Source organism: Rhinolophus ferrumequinum, chromosome 17, assembly GCF_004115265.2.
Source record: "Rhinolophus ferrumequinum isolate MPI-CBG mRhiFer1 chromosome 17, mRhiFer1_v1.p, whole genome shotgun sequence".
Taxonomy (NCBI): Eukaryota; Metazoa; Chordata; class Mammalia; order Chiroptera; family Rhinolophidae; genus Rhinolophus; species Rhinolophus ferrumequinum.
Window position 1 is genome coordinate 59,235,032 of NC_046300.1, and position 12,958 is coordinate 59,247,989.

Genomic DNA, 12,958 nt, shown 5'->3' on the forward strand with positions numbered 1-12,958 from the left:
ACTCCCCTGAAGTTAGTGAGACAAAATTGAGTCCTGACTAGTGGATGATGGATGGAAGTGATGTTTATAGCTTCTAGGCCTGGCCTCTAAGATGTCCTGCTTGATCCTTCATTCTTTCTTTTTCTCCATCTGCAGGCTGGATCACGCCAGGGTGATTCTGAAGCCATAGTCAAGATGGCACGACTATAGCATAGAAGAAGCTGAGGTCTTGGATGTAGTAGAAGCCTCCATTTCCATAGAATGATTACATGAATGAGCAGTTATGTTGTATTGTAGTAAGCCACTGAGATCTCAGGACTAGTTTGTTACAGCATGTTGTAGATTGAATGTCTATATACTCCCCAAATTCCTATGTTGAAATCTAATCCCCAATGTGACGGTATTTGGAGGTGAGGCTGGTACCAGGTAATTAGGTCATGAGGGTGGAGCCCTCATAAATAGATTAGTGCCCTTATAAGAAGAGGCAGAATAGCTAGCCTCTCTCTTTCTGCCATGCGAGGATACAATGACAAGTCGGCAGTCTGCACCCCAGAAGAGGGCTGTCAACAGAACCTGGCCAAGCTGCCACCTTCATCTTGGACTTTCCATCTCCAGAACTTTGAGAAATAAATTTCTGGTGTTTTTCAGCTGCCCAGTCTGTGGTATTTTGTTACAGAAGCATGAGCTGAGTACGAAACAGCACATGGCATTTCTTACACTGATTAGTACAACGGCTGCATCCTGAAGTCCTTCTACCTATAGACTTCCTATGATGAGCTAAGTTTTCCTTAATCTTTAAGCCCATTTGGGGCGAGATCTTTGGTTACATTCAGCACAAAGCATCTTATCAGAGAAATTCATATTTCTGCAGCTCTTACTTTCATACTTGCATAAACAAACTCATCAAGATGTTCGCCGAACCAAGGCCAGGATCTACTATGTTAAAGATTATCAATGTATATCAAAATTTTTTAAACCCTCTCAGGGGGTGGTCTGCTTTCTCAACCTCATTGTGATTTTCCTGCCCTCTATTAACAAGATCTATTTCTGTCCTTATTTCTGTTTGACGAATCCAGTGAATCCTCCTAACCAGCTTTCTCTCCCAGCTAGCCAGCGTGCCTACAGTAGTGTGGGTTTTAGCAGTAGGCATTCTGGAAAATCTCTCTAGATAAATCCACTGATCAGAACTCCTTGAGCAGTTCCCTCCAATCTGGCAACAAATTAGATTTTCTCCTTAGTCTTCTCTTCCCTGCGCTTGGTTCACTGGCCTCCTTTTACAAGGAGAGTCTTTGAGAGATGCTACCCTCCTTCCTTTGTATGCACACTTTTAGTTGCCACTAGATGAAGAGACACGGCCTTGACCTTTCTCCCACTGCAGGAGTCCCATCCTTCTCAGCCTAGTGGCTCCATGATACCTCTGGGTATTGATGCGTCAATGGATCCACCCACACTTCAGGGGATAACAGACTACCCCAATTGGTCTTCCCGCAGCTCCCATGAGATACGCAGATATGGGAGATCTAGAGAAGAAACAAAGCATTCCCAACAAACAGGAGTTACAGCACCTTGTGTATGTATGACAAGTGTCTACATATTCTCCTTCCTTGTGGTATTTTCCCTTACAGAATGAAATAATTTGTCTGAGTGCCAAAGCCTTTCCTGAAACTCCTCTTCCTTACTCCCTACATTAGAATTCATTACTTCCGCCTTAATGTGTGCTGTTATGGTACCTACTGGCCTTTGACATGCTCATTGATGTAGCTGGTATGGAGGTTAGGAGCTTGGACTCTGGAGCCAGGAGGCCTTGGCTAGATTCCTAGTTCTATCAATTACTTGGCCAAAGTAACCCCTGGGCCTCAGTCTCCTCATCTGTAGAAAGGGATAATAATAATGTGGACTTCATCAGGTAGTGGTGAACAATAATTGAGGAAATTCACTTAATGTGATCAGAAGAGTACCTGGAACACAGCGAGTGCTCAATAAATATCCATGTGGCTATTTGCATAGTATCTGTCTCAGCTCTTCTTAGACTATAAGTTCCATGGAGAAAAAAGTCGTATTCATCTTTGTACTCCTGTGGTAGGTCCTAAATAATGCTCTGTAGGTGTTGTTTGAATGAATGAATAAATGAAAGAATGAATGCAAAATAAGTATTTGAGTGAATTTCCAGGTGTGTCTACAGCTAATAAGCAATTATTGGGAGACCATCTCACTGAAAAACATAGCTTTGTAGCTTGATAATTCCAGTCTTTATGTCATCTGTCATAGCCTGAGCCAAGCTTGGTGTCATTTTCTCTGCACCAGTGAGCTTTCTGATGTTTTTCCTGCTTCCACCCCCATCCTCAACCCCCCATTCTGCCCCCTGTACTCGGTGAAAACATCCTCCCTGTAAGTGAAATCACACTATGAGGCCATTAAAAAGAGAGGTTCGATATCCTTCTGTGGAAAGATATTTGTAATAAACTGTTAAATGATAAAATCAGGTTCTAAAACTATATTATAGTTGCCCATTTGAATAAAATACATGTTTTATATACTAAATGTCTAGACCTGTGGTTTTCACCTGCACATTGCACCTAAACAAAATGATCCCTGCCCAGGTCCACTTCAGGCCATTTGAGTCAAACTGTCCGGGGGGATATATAGGCTTTGGTGCAGTAGTCCCCGGTATCTACAGTTTCACTTTCTGCAGTTTCAGTTACCCACGGTCCAAAAATATTAAATGGAAAACTCCAGAAATCAACAACTTATAAGTTTTAAGTTGTGTGTAGTTCTGAGTAGCATGATGAAATTTCACACTGTCCCGCTCCCTCCCTCCCAAAATGCGAATCATCCCTTTGTCCAGTGTATCGACCCTGTTTCTACTCCCCAACAGTTAGTCACTTAGTAGCTGTCTCCATTATCACATCGACAGTCATGGTATCACGGTGCTTGTGTTCAAGACACCCTTATTTTAGTTAATAATGGCCCCCAAATGCAAGAGTCGTGACGCTGACAATGTGTATATGCTGAAGAGAAGCCATAAAGTACTTCCTTTTAGTGAAAGGGTGAGTACAGTATAGTAAGATATTTCACATAACTTTTATTACAGTATATTGCTATCATTGTTTTATTTTATCATTAGGTATTGTCGTTAATCTCCAACTTTAAGTTAATTTTAAGTGAAACTTTATCATAAGAATGTATATATAGGAAAAACATAGTATATATAGAGTTCAGAACACTCCAGAGTTTCAGGCATCCACTGAGGGTCTTGGAATGTATCCCCCGTAATAAGGAGGAACTACTGTATTTCCTTAAAGCCCCCCAAGTGATTCAAAAGATATAAACTGATGTTTATCAGCAGCTGTCTCTGTCTGCTGGAATGGTTGGTGTTTTCTATTTTCTTCTCTTTGCTTATCTCTTTTTTCCTCCCGTAAACATGTACTGCTTTTGTGATAAGAAAAAAAACCCACATTCAATCAAAGCGAAGGTGGAGAGAAGGGTAGAGTGGAGGCAATTTGTAATATCGGCCAGCTCCTTCCTAGAAGGGAGCGAGCTGTACCGCCTGTGCACTGCGCTGTGTAAATTTTTCCACAGGCACTTGTGGGGAAGACGGGGCAGCGTTGTACTGCACACCAACCCAACCAGTGGGAAGATGATTAAACAAAAAGCTGGGTGGCTCTAAAATACTGGGCTCGCTTTTCAAGTTTATTAACCTCCTCGTTAGTTGAATCCAGCTTTAACTGTCAAGTGCCATCAGCCTTTCACTAAAAGAAGACACAGTGTGCAGAGAAGCGTCCACAAGTGGATGGTCCATCCACCAGGCTGTCTAAGAGAAAGCAGACAGCCGTGGCTACTATACAGGTCAGCAAATGCAATCCTCTCTAATGTACAGAACTTGGAAATAACATCTGAGTTTTCTCTAGAGTTCAAGACAATCACGAATTTCAGTCATTACATAAATAGTGAGCTGGATAAGGAAATCTGGGAAAGCCTACCCTAACATTTGAAGGGCCTGGGGCAAGAGTACAAATGGAAGTCCACATACTAAATGTCTATGTTATAAGTCAATCTAACAAACTGTTGAATAAAAGGAGACTAAAGAGACAGGACAATCAAATGTAACATGTGATCCACGCCGAGCTCCTTTTGCTATAAAGGACATTAATGGAACAATTGACAAAACTTGAATGGGGCCTGTGAGTAACATGGTAGTCATTTATGAATGTAATTTCCAGCTGTTGTTGGATGGATGGTAATTACATGAGAGAGTGGCCTCATTTAGGTCAAACGTACTCTCAGGTCTTGGGGGACGACTGGCACGATGTTTGCCACTTACTCTCAAGTGGTTCAAGGAGGAAGAAAAGTTCTTTGTACTGCTTCTTCAACTTTTCTCTAAGATAGAAATTTAAACATCATTTTTAAATCATCCCTCATGCTGAAATTCTACTATTATTGGCATTATTAATTCTCTCCAATAGAAGAAAGCTTTATCTTCTCTTTGCTCCTCTTTTTATACTAATATTCCTGAAGGGGATTAACACATTCTGTTATCCATGACTGACTCCTTCATTTGATAAAAATTTACCCATCCAGTCAATAAATATTTTCAGCACATGTTATGTTTCGGGGACTATATTTGTTAGTAGGGATATGTTGGTGAGCAAAATTAGTCTTGATCGTAGCCCTTTTAGGCTTTTGATCTATTATAGTAAAGATACAAATTAATCCAAAAGTCACACAAGCAGTTATAACATTCCATTGTGACACATGTTGTAAAGAAAATGTGACGCCACAACAGAATAGAATAGAGGAATTGATCTAGTTCGTTTGTTTAGAGCACTGAAGATAACAGGGTGAATGGAATATACATTCAGTGTAATAAAGGAAAAGACACATCAAATACCATTATTATGATGTGATGAGTCTAATAAGAGTAATATTAATACATCGGCAGCTCAAAAGAGGATTTGATCTTACTGTAAAAATTAGGTCATGAATAAGTACCACCTGATCCAAATCTTGAAACATGAGTAGGCAAGAAAGCGCACCCTTATCCAAGAGATGAGCAAAGGCAGTGGTCGTCATGGGGGAGGAGAACCAAGGCTTGTTAAGAAAGAGGTAAATATCGCAGTGTGCCTGCCACACAAACTGGCTGAGAAAGAATGGTTGGAGCTATGGCTTCAAAGGCAGGTTGGGATTAGATTGAGAAGGACCCAGAATGTGACTGTTTTTCTAGGCAATGTGCAGCCTTTAAAAGTTTGTAAACAGTGGAGTCATACAGCCACTTCTTTGTTTGAAAGGTAGCTGCACTCATTCAGAGTTGAGATTCCAAAATGTTGCATGAATAAATGAATGAATAAACTAGACTTACACCTAAACCAGTGACTATTGAAGAGACTCCTGAGAAAAGTACAAGATAAATCTAATGTTTATTGCTAATGTGGTCACCCCAGTTTTAAATGACACAAACTCACTTAGCTAATAACCATTCTACTACCACAAAGGGCTGAATTATCCAGACGCCCACCCACAAAGAGCTCCAATTTATGCCTGAACTGCATCCCTTCCACAAAACTTCTAACAACGAAATGGCATTTCTATGAGAAATAAGATGCTGGGTGTTATACAATCTCTATGATCACTTTTACAAAAAGGGATGGTTTCTAGTTATAAATACAGGAGGGGGCACATCAAAATATGTTGATTCACATAACTATGAATCAGAACCCTGTTTGGTAAGTGACAGAAACCCAACTGAAACTAGTGTAAACAAAAAGGAATTTATAGGACAATATAAATGAGCAATCAAAAGGTTAATAGATGGACATAGTTTGATCCAGAGATCCAAGCAAAATCAAAGGAATTCTGCATCTCTCTTTATTTCTGACATCTTCCTGAATCTGTTTGGCTTCATTTTCAGATAGGTCCTCTCTTCATGGTGGCAAACAATCACTAGCAGCCCCACATGTTTAGGATTCTCAGTAGCAAAAACAAGCTTTGTTTCATAGCTTTGGCGAAAGAGACTTGGGGAAGACTCTTACAGAACGAAGATGGAGCAAGTGCATATCTATAAACCAATCACAGTATCTAGGGGACAGGTTCATCCAATTGGCAGGTCTGAGGCAGTGTCTATGATCGAGTGAATTGTTCCCTTATAGATACATAAATAAGTATAAATAAATAAATAAATAAATAAATAAATAAATAAATAAATAAATAAATAAATTCTGTTTCCAGAAGAAATAGGGTGATGCGGAACAGGCAAACAAGAACAACAGATACGGAAGATTTTTGCAGATTGGTTCATGCCTCTCCACTTCAGCTCCCTCGTCCCATGCCCTCCTGGATGCTAGAAGCTGTAAATCTAAAAACTACCTGTCGCAGACTCCCTTATAGCTCACATTTGCACAAAGAAGTTTCTGCTAGAAAACATACTCATGTAAAATTTAGCAACTTATGATGTTTATCCTGGCAACATGCTTTCATGGAGGCATTTTGGTGAGATAATTATAGATGGTCCCCAGCTTCATGGGTAGCAAGAAAAATAGTTCAGGGCATCTAATTTGCTGGAAAGGGTCATGGCTGAGACAATCAGGCCTTGGAGGCAGTAACTGTGGTGGCGGCTTTCTCATCATTGCTGTGGTAGCAGCTCCTTTGGTAAACCACTTTTGCAATGTAGTTTTGGAGACCTTCCATGAAAGCCCAGCCTACAGCCTGTTCCTCCAGTTCCAAGGATTTTGTAAGCCTCTAAATCTCTCTGTATTTATTCCCTTTCTATTTAAATCAGATAGATTATTTTCTGTTATCTGCAACTAGACCCTGACCAATACAGTTTCTGAACAATGTTCCACAAGCAAAAACTTTGTTTTCAACTTTGATTTTTCAATTACAGTTGACATTCAATATTACATTAGTTTCAGGAGTATAGCATAGCGCTTAGACATTTATATAACTTACAAATTGATTCCTTTGTTATACAATGGTTCTTACATAAATGGAATCCAGCTTCTGGAGTGATCTATATGTTCCATGAGCTCGTTCCATTACTGATGGCCCTCAGCAGTTTGAGATGTACTTTCTTATTCTGACATGTTACATTTCTTCAAGTCTCTCTTCATCTGTATCTAATTTGCTATCAAACTCATCTCTTAAAATGTTAATTTTGATTGTTATAGTTTTCAATTTCCATGTTTGTATTTAGTTCTTTTAAAATCCATTGTATCATTTTTCCAGTTTCCTGACAAGATTTTTAATTTTTCAAGCATAATTACTTTAAAATGTGTTTAATCTTTCCAACATTTGGGTTGGGCCTAACTCTATTTTCTGTTGTTCTATCTGTAATTACTCACATGTAGTCTCCTTGTGTGCCTGGTTATCCATGGATACAAATGTATTTGAAAGTGTCCACAGAAATAATTTGAGAACTCAAATCATGTTATATCTTCTTCCAAAGAGGATTTTTCCATTTACTTTCATCAAGCAACTAAAGGCATTAAAAATCTAGAATCACCACTATCCAATTTTAGGAACCACCCAGATAATTCAAAAATGGGCTGCAGACTCTAAGAGGGCAGATTTGCTCCTGGATTATCTTTCCTAATTAAGGAGTAGTCCTTTATGTCTCCAACCCAATCTACAGAGCTTTTACTAGTTCTCTACCCTTAGTGGGTCCTGAACTCCAACTTTCGTCCCTCTAGCCCCATCAGGCTGTCAGAAGCAGTGCTCAGGCCTCAGGTGCCTCTTCCAGAATCAACAAGTGCACCCAGAGTTGAGGTGACCAAAAATGCTGGTTTCACCTCTCAGTGTGCTTCTTTCTCCTGCATCTTGGCCCAATAGTTTCGCATAACCTAGTGAGCTCTCCTAAGCCTTCAAACATAATTTTGTTGTATATAATACTTGTCCAGATTCCTGGTTTTCATCAGTGAAAGGCTTGTTCCAAATTATAAAATCTGCTATAATCCAAGGGCATTTTACTTTTCTGGGATCTAGAGTTAATTTTTCAAACTCAGTCTAATTCAGATTACAGAGACTCAAAATTAAGTCAGAAACTTGTATAAAATGTTCTAGCTATTTTATCCTAAGTCATAGAAAATCAGTCTGGGTACACTTAAGAAATAAACCAACCATTTTGAGGAAGTTACTGGTGTCACGTGGGGCAGCCTGCGGGGTCTCTGCTCCCGCTCCCCACATAAGAACGCAGGATGTGGCTAGGCCAAAAAGGAACACCCATGGAGCCATAGGTAGGGGAGTCATACCACCACAGTCTCACTGGAGGCTGGATTCACACGACGTGTGACCTGCTGGCCGCTTTTCTGCCTGCCAACCGACCAACTCTCCTCGACTCGACTCCCCAGCGCAGCCGCGGCAGTTATATTAGTGGCCAATGGCTCAATGGTTACAGCTGACAGCCAACTAGCCACAGCTGACAGCCATCTACTACCCGAGCCAGCACCTTTCCACGTGAGGCCGAGAGCCTGGAAACTGCTCTCTGGGCTCTGTCCCAACACTCCACACCTACAGGGTCTCGCCTCACAATCTATGTGACAAGCATCTTCCACGAGGGTCCTTGTGCCATATTAGCCTATCAGCACACAACACAACACAACACCCGACCACACAACACCCAAACACTTGACGGATAAGCCAGGGCCTTGGACCTTTTCCTCATTCACCGCCCAGCCACGTGACTTCAGGTGGCGGAGAAGGGAGGGAGCTGCTTGCTCTAAATCAGAAAGAGAATCTGATGTTAATAAAATATCATCAACATAATGAAACAAGGCCACAGAGGATGGGCGATCCCACTGTGCCAAATCCTGGGCCACGAGCCCGTGGCAGATAGTGGGGCTGGGCAAGTATCCTTGTGGAAGGACTTGAAAAGTCCACTGGCGCCCATCCCAAGTAAAAGCAAACTGCTCTTGACACTCGGGTGCAATGTCAATGGAGAAAAAAGCATTGGCCAAGTCCACTACATAGTGATATGTCCCCAGGTGGACAGTCAGACGATCCATTAAATCATGTATTGAAGGCACTGCAGCATGCAAGGGTGGCGTCACCTTATTTAACTCCCTATAGTCCACAGTCATTCGCCAGGTCCCATCTGGCTTCTTGACAGGCCATACTGGGGAGTTAAAGGGACTGTGCGTTGGCCTCACAATATGTGCCTTCTCCAATTCCAATATTGTACGACCAATCTCCTCCTGCCCTCCTGGCAGGCGATAATGTCGCACTGTAACCACGCTCCAGGGCTGTGGCAACACTTGAGGAGGGTGGTGAGCATGCCCGCGTGTCAGCGCTTTCACCACCCGGATCCGGAGACGGAACTCTCCCACCAACATCTGTAAGCTGAGGCCATGTAGCACATCCACCCCTAGAATATACTCCGGAACGGGGGAGACATAAACCTTGTAGGTACGAGGGGGAAGCCTTCCTATACCCAGTGGTAAGGAAACAGCTTTCACAGTCACAGTCTTTCCCCCGTAGCCATCAATGCAGATTGCTGGTCCGGGGAACAGTTCTGGGTTCCCATAAACGAGACTGCAGTCTGCGCCAGTGTCAACTAGGGCCAAAACCCTCTGCACATTAGAAGGGGACCAGTGTATGGACAGTTCCACATGGGGCTTCCGGTCCCTGCTCATCCCATCTGACCTGGTACCTTGGCTCCACCCCTAATCAGACTGAAAGGAGTCGGCTTCAAGCGGCCGCATGAAGTCCTGGAGGGACACGGGTGGTGCTTTCCCAGACTTCTCCTTTAGGCTTCTCCGGAATTGCTGTTCCGGATGCAACTGTTTCCAAAGTTCCAGCAGGAGTGTACTGGGTTGTTGGTCTATTTTCTCCCGATCAACCACTGCTTCCACGAGATCACATCTGTGCGCGTGTTACTCTCCGAGGCCCGCAACCTCGCCTCTTTACTTTTGATTTGGGCTTCCAGGTCTCAACTGCGCGGACCTCCTGTCTTAACTTCCTTCGCCTCCGGCTTTCAACATCCCCTAGGGTGGCCATGGCAGTTGTAACTTCATGGATCCGTCGCCCTACATAAGGTGTAAGAATGGCAACCAAGGATGCAAAAGCACTCGCAGGTGCAGTATCCAAAACCAGATCTCTCATGCTGGCTGTAAAAAACTTGTCATCCAGCCCCTGCATATTAAGGTTGAAAATAGCATGTCTCATACCCATTTCACGGATGATTTGAGTAAGTTCCGTATATGACTGCCATTGACTCACGGTGCCTGGCAGCTCGCCAGCCTGTCCCCATACTGTGTGGACCGCAGCAGTGAGCCACTCCATTAGAGTATGGTTGCCCTGGTCGTGGGCCAATGAATGGCAGTTCTGTAACCTTTGTCGCAGGGACGGATGCACTGTAACGAAGGCTAGCTTTTCCATCTCACCTGGGGAGCAGAGAATGTTGTCTGCCCCCTCATCCCATAAACGTAGTAGCCAAGCCGAGACTGGCTCTCCAGGGCGCTGTCGGTACCACCTCCCCAGCTCCTGCAACTCAGTGGGAGTGTAAGGGGTGTAGGTTGTGAACTCAGTCACAGCTGGGTTGCCGGCAGCAACGACCCCAGGACCCAAAGGTTGTTCACGTTTTACCCTTTGCTTCAAGATTGGCCCGGCTTGGGGGTTGGGAGCTACATTGTCTCCACTGGCTTCCTCCGCCTCTGCCTCAGAGTCTCCACTGTGGGGCCCCTCTTCTAACAGGAGGACCCGAGCTTCCAGCGCCTCCAACCGGGACATCTGGTCCGGCACCTGGGCCATTTCATGAAGCGCATTTTCCGTGTTGAGACTCAAGGCCGTGAGGAACATCCAGCCCACACGGCCGGCTGTAGCCTTCTCCTCCTCCGGCAGCTGCTCAGCCAGAGCCTGCAGGGCCCTCTCCACGCTGGCCGGAGAGCCATCCATGTCCTCCCACCCCTCCTTGGGGGTCCAACTCCTGAGAACAGTGGCCACGGGACACCACACACTGTGTGGGGGCCACCCGCCCTCCTGCCCAGAGTCAGATTCCATTCCTACCTGGTCAGAATCCTGCTCGCCGTGCCAGGTGTCTGAGTGCGTGGAGGCCTCCTTATAAGATGTCCACAACCCCCGGAGCCTAAGGCCACAGCAGATCACCAAAATGAAGGCAACGCCGTCCACGGCCAAGAGGGCGGTGTGCCAGCTGGAGGCCTGAGTCTCCCAGGCGGACCGCGCCTCCCGGTCCCGGTGTGGCTCCTCGTGGGCCTCCCGAAGCTGGGCTCTCACACGCACAAACCGCGCCACCTTGCTTTGGTAGGTTGTGGCCGGCACCGTACCCTGCTTACGAAACTGAGCTTTTATACGTGTAAACTGCTCCAGTACATTCTGGAGAGTTTCGGCCAACAACACACCCTGCTCGCTGTGCCATTTGTCATGCGGGGTGGCCTGCGGGGTCTCTGCTCCCGCTCCCCACATAAGAACGCAGGATGTGGCTAGGACAAAAAGGAACACCCACAGAACCATAGGTAGGGGAGTCAGACCACCACAGTCTCACTGGAGGCTGGATTCACACGATGTGCGACCTGCTGGCCGCTTTTCTGCCAACCGACCGACTCTCCTCGACTCGACTCCCCAGCGCAGCCGCGGCAGTTATATCAGTGGCCAATGGCTCAATGGTTACAGCTGACGGCCATCTACCACCTGAGCCAGCACCTTTCCACGTGAGCCTGGAAACTGCTCTCTGGGGCTTTGTCCCCACAAGTGGTCAAGAACTTTTGTCTTCCCACAAACACAACAGTGACTGAAAATTCTCTTGTCAAGGAGCGCTCTTTTTATGGTAAGAGACGCAGTTCTCACACGTGAGCGCCTGCTGAGAATCATTTCATTACAGACAACTGCTCTGCCTTCTCCTCACTCCTAACAAGCTGAGAGGTTCTGAGTTGGTTCTCCCAGGAAACTGTTTTGTGTGTGACATTTTTCATTTTTAGTTGGCAGGCCAGAAAATATGTGGTTTGGGAAAAAACTATTTCCTCTCAGTGAATAAAAATAAAAGTAAGCAGGGGACTTGACTCAAACATGTTTTACAAAGAATCTGCATTTTAATATATAAGAGACTTCATCATCTTTTGTATATTTTGCTTTGGCATTTTCCAAGAAATGCTTACCTAGACGGACTTTGACCTACTTTTAATACTTATTGAAAATCTGACCTGGTCTGAGCCTGGATCTCTTAACAGTCTCTTGAGAAATTATTTGCTTCTGTCATGATGTTGAGGAATGATAATCACAGTGCTTAAAGCCATTTGAGTGGCAAAACAAAAAAACATGCGGTAGCACCAGGGAAGCCCCAGCTTTTCTGGTTTTGCTTTATGGACAAATTTTTCCATTCCATTCTACAAGAAATAAACTCCCTCTAGGCTGTTCCTCTGGTAGACAGATTCCTTATTGCTGAGAAATCAGAGAGCAGAGCAGTTCTGACGAAATACTAAGGGTTGCAGTATTGATTGTATTTCTTAAGCAACCCAGGATAAAATATTGGTTGCAAAATCACACAAAATGATCCACGGAAGGCAATAACTCTTAATGGGTTGGGGAAGGCTAGGGAGATTGGTCATTAGAGTTGCCCAGAAAAAAGAACTAGTATTTGTTGTTAATGAGAGACCTTACACATTATTGACATAGAAGTGACATACAGAGCAATGCGACATAGTCGAAGGACAAAGAAAATAAAGATCACACAAAATGAATGTCAGAGAACATAAAAATCTAGGCCTTTGAAGGTTAGTTTTTCCATATAGACCTATGTAATACAATTTTTTTTTTCCCCACAAAAGTGAAATAAAAGTGAGTTCAGTGCCCAGCTTTGTCACTTACTACTAGTTGTATGAGTTTGGACGCATTTCACAGCCTTTCTATACCTCAGTTTGCTCATCTCTAAAATGGACTTAATAATGGTTGCCATCTTCAAAGGCCAGTTACTATGAAGAATTTAGAATAGTTTTTGTCATGGAGTGAGTGATCAATATTGTTATTGTTGATATTAGCA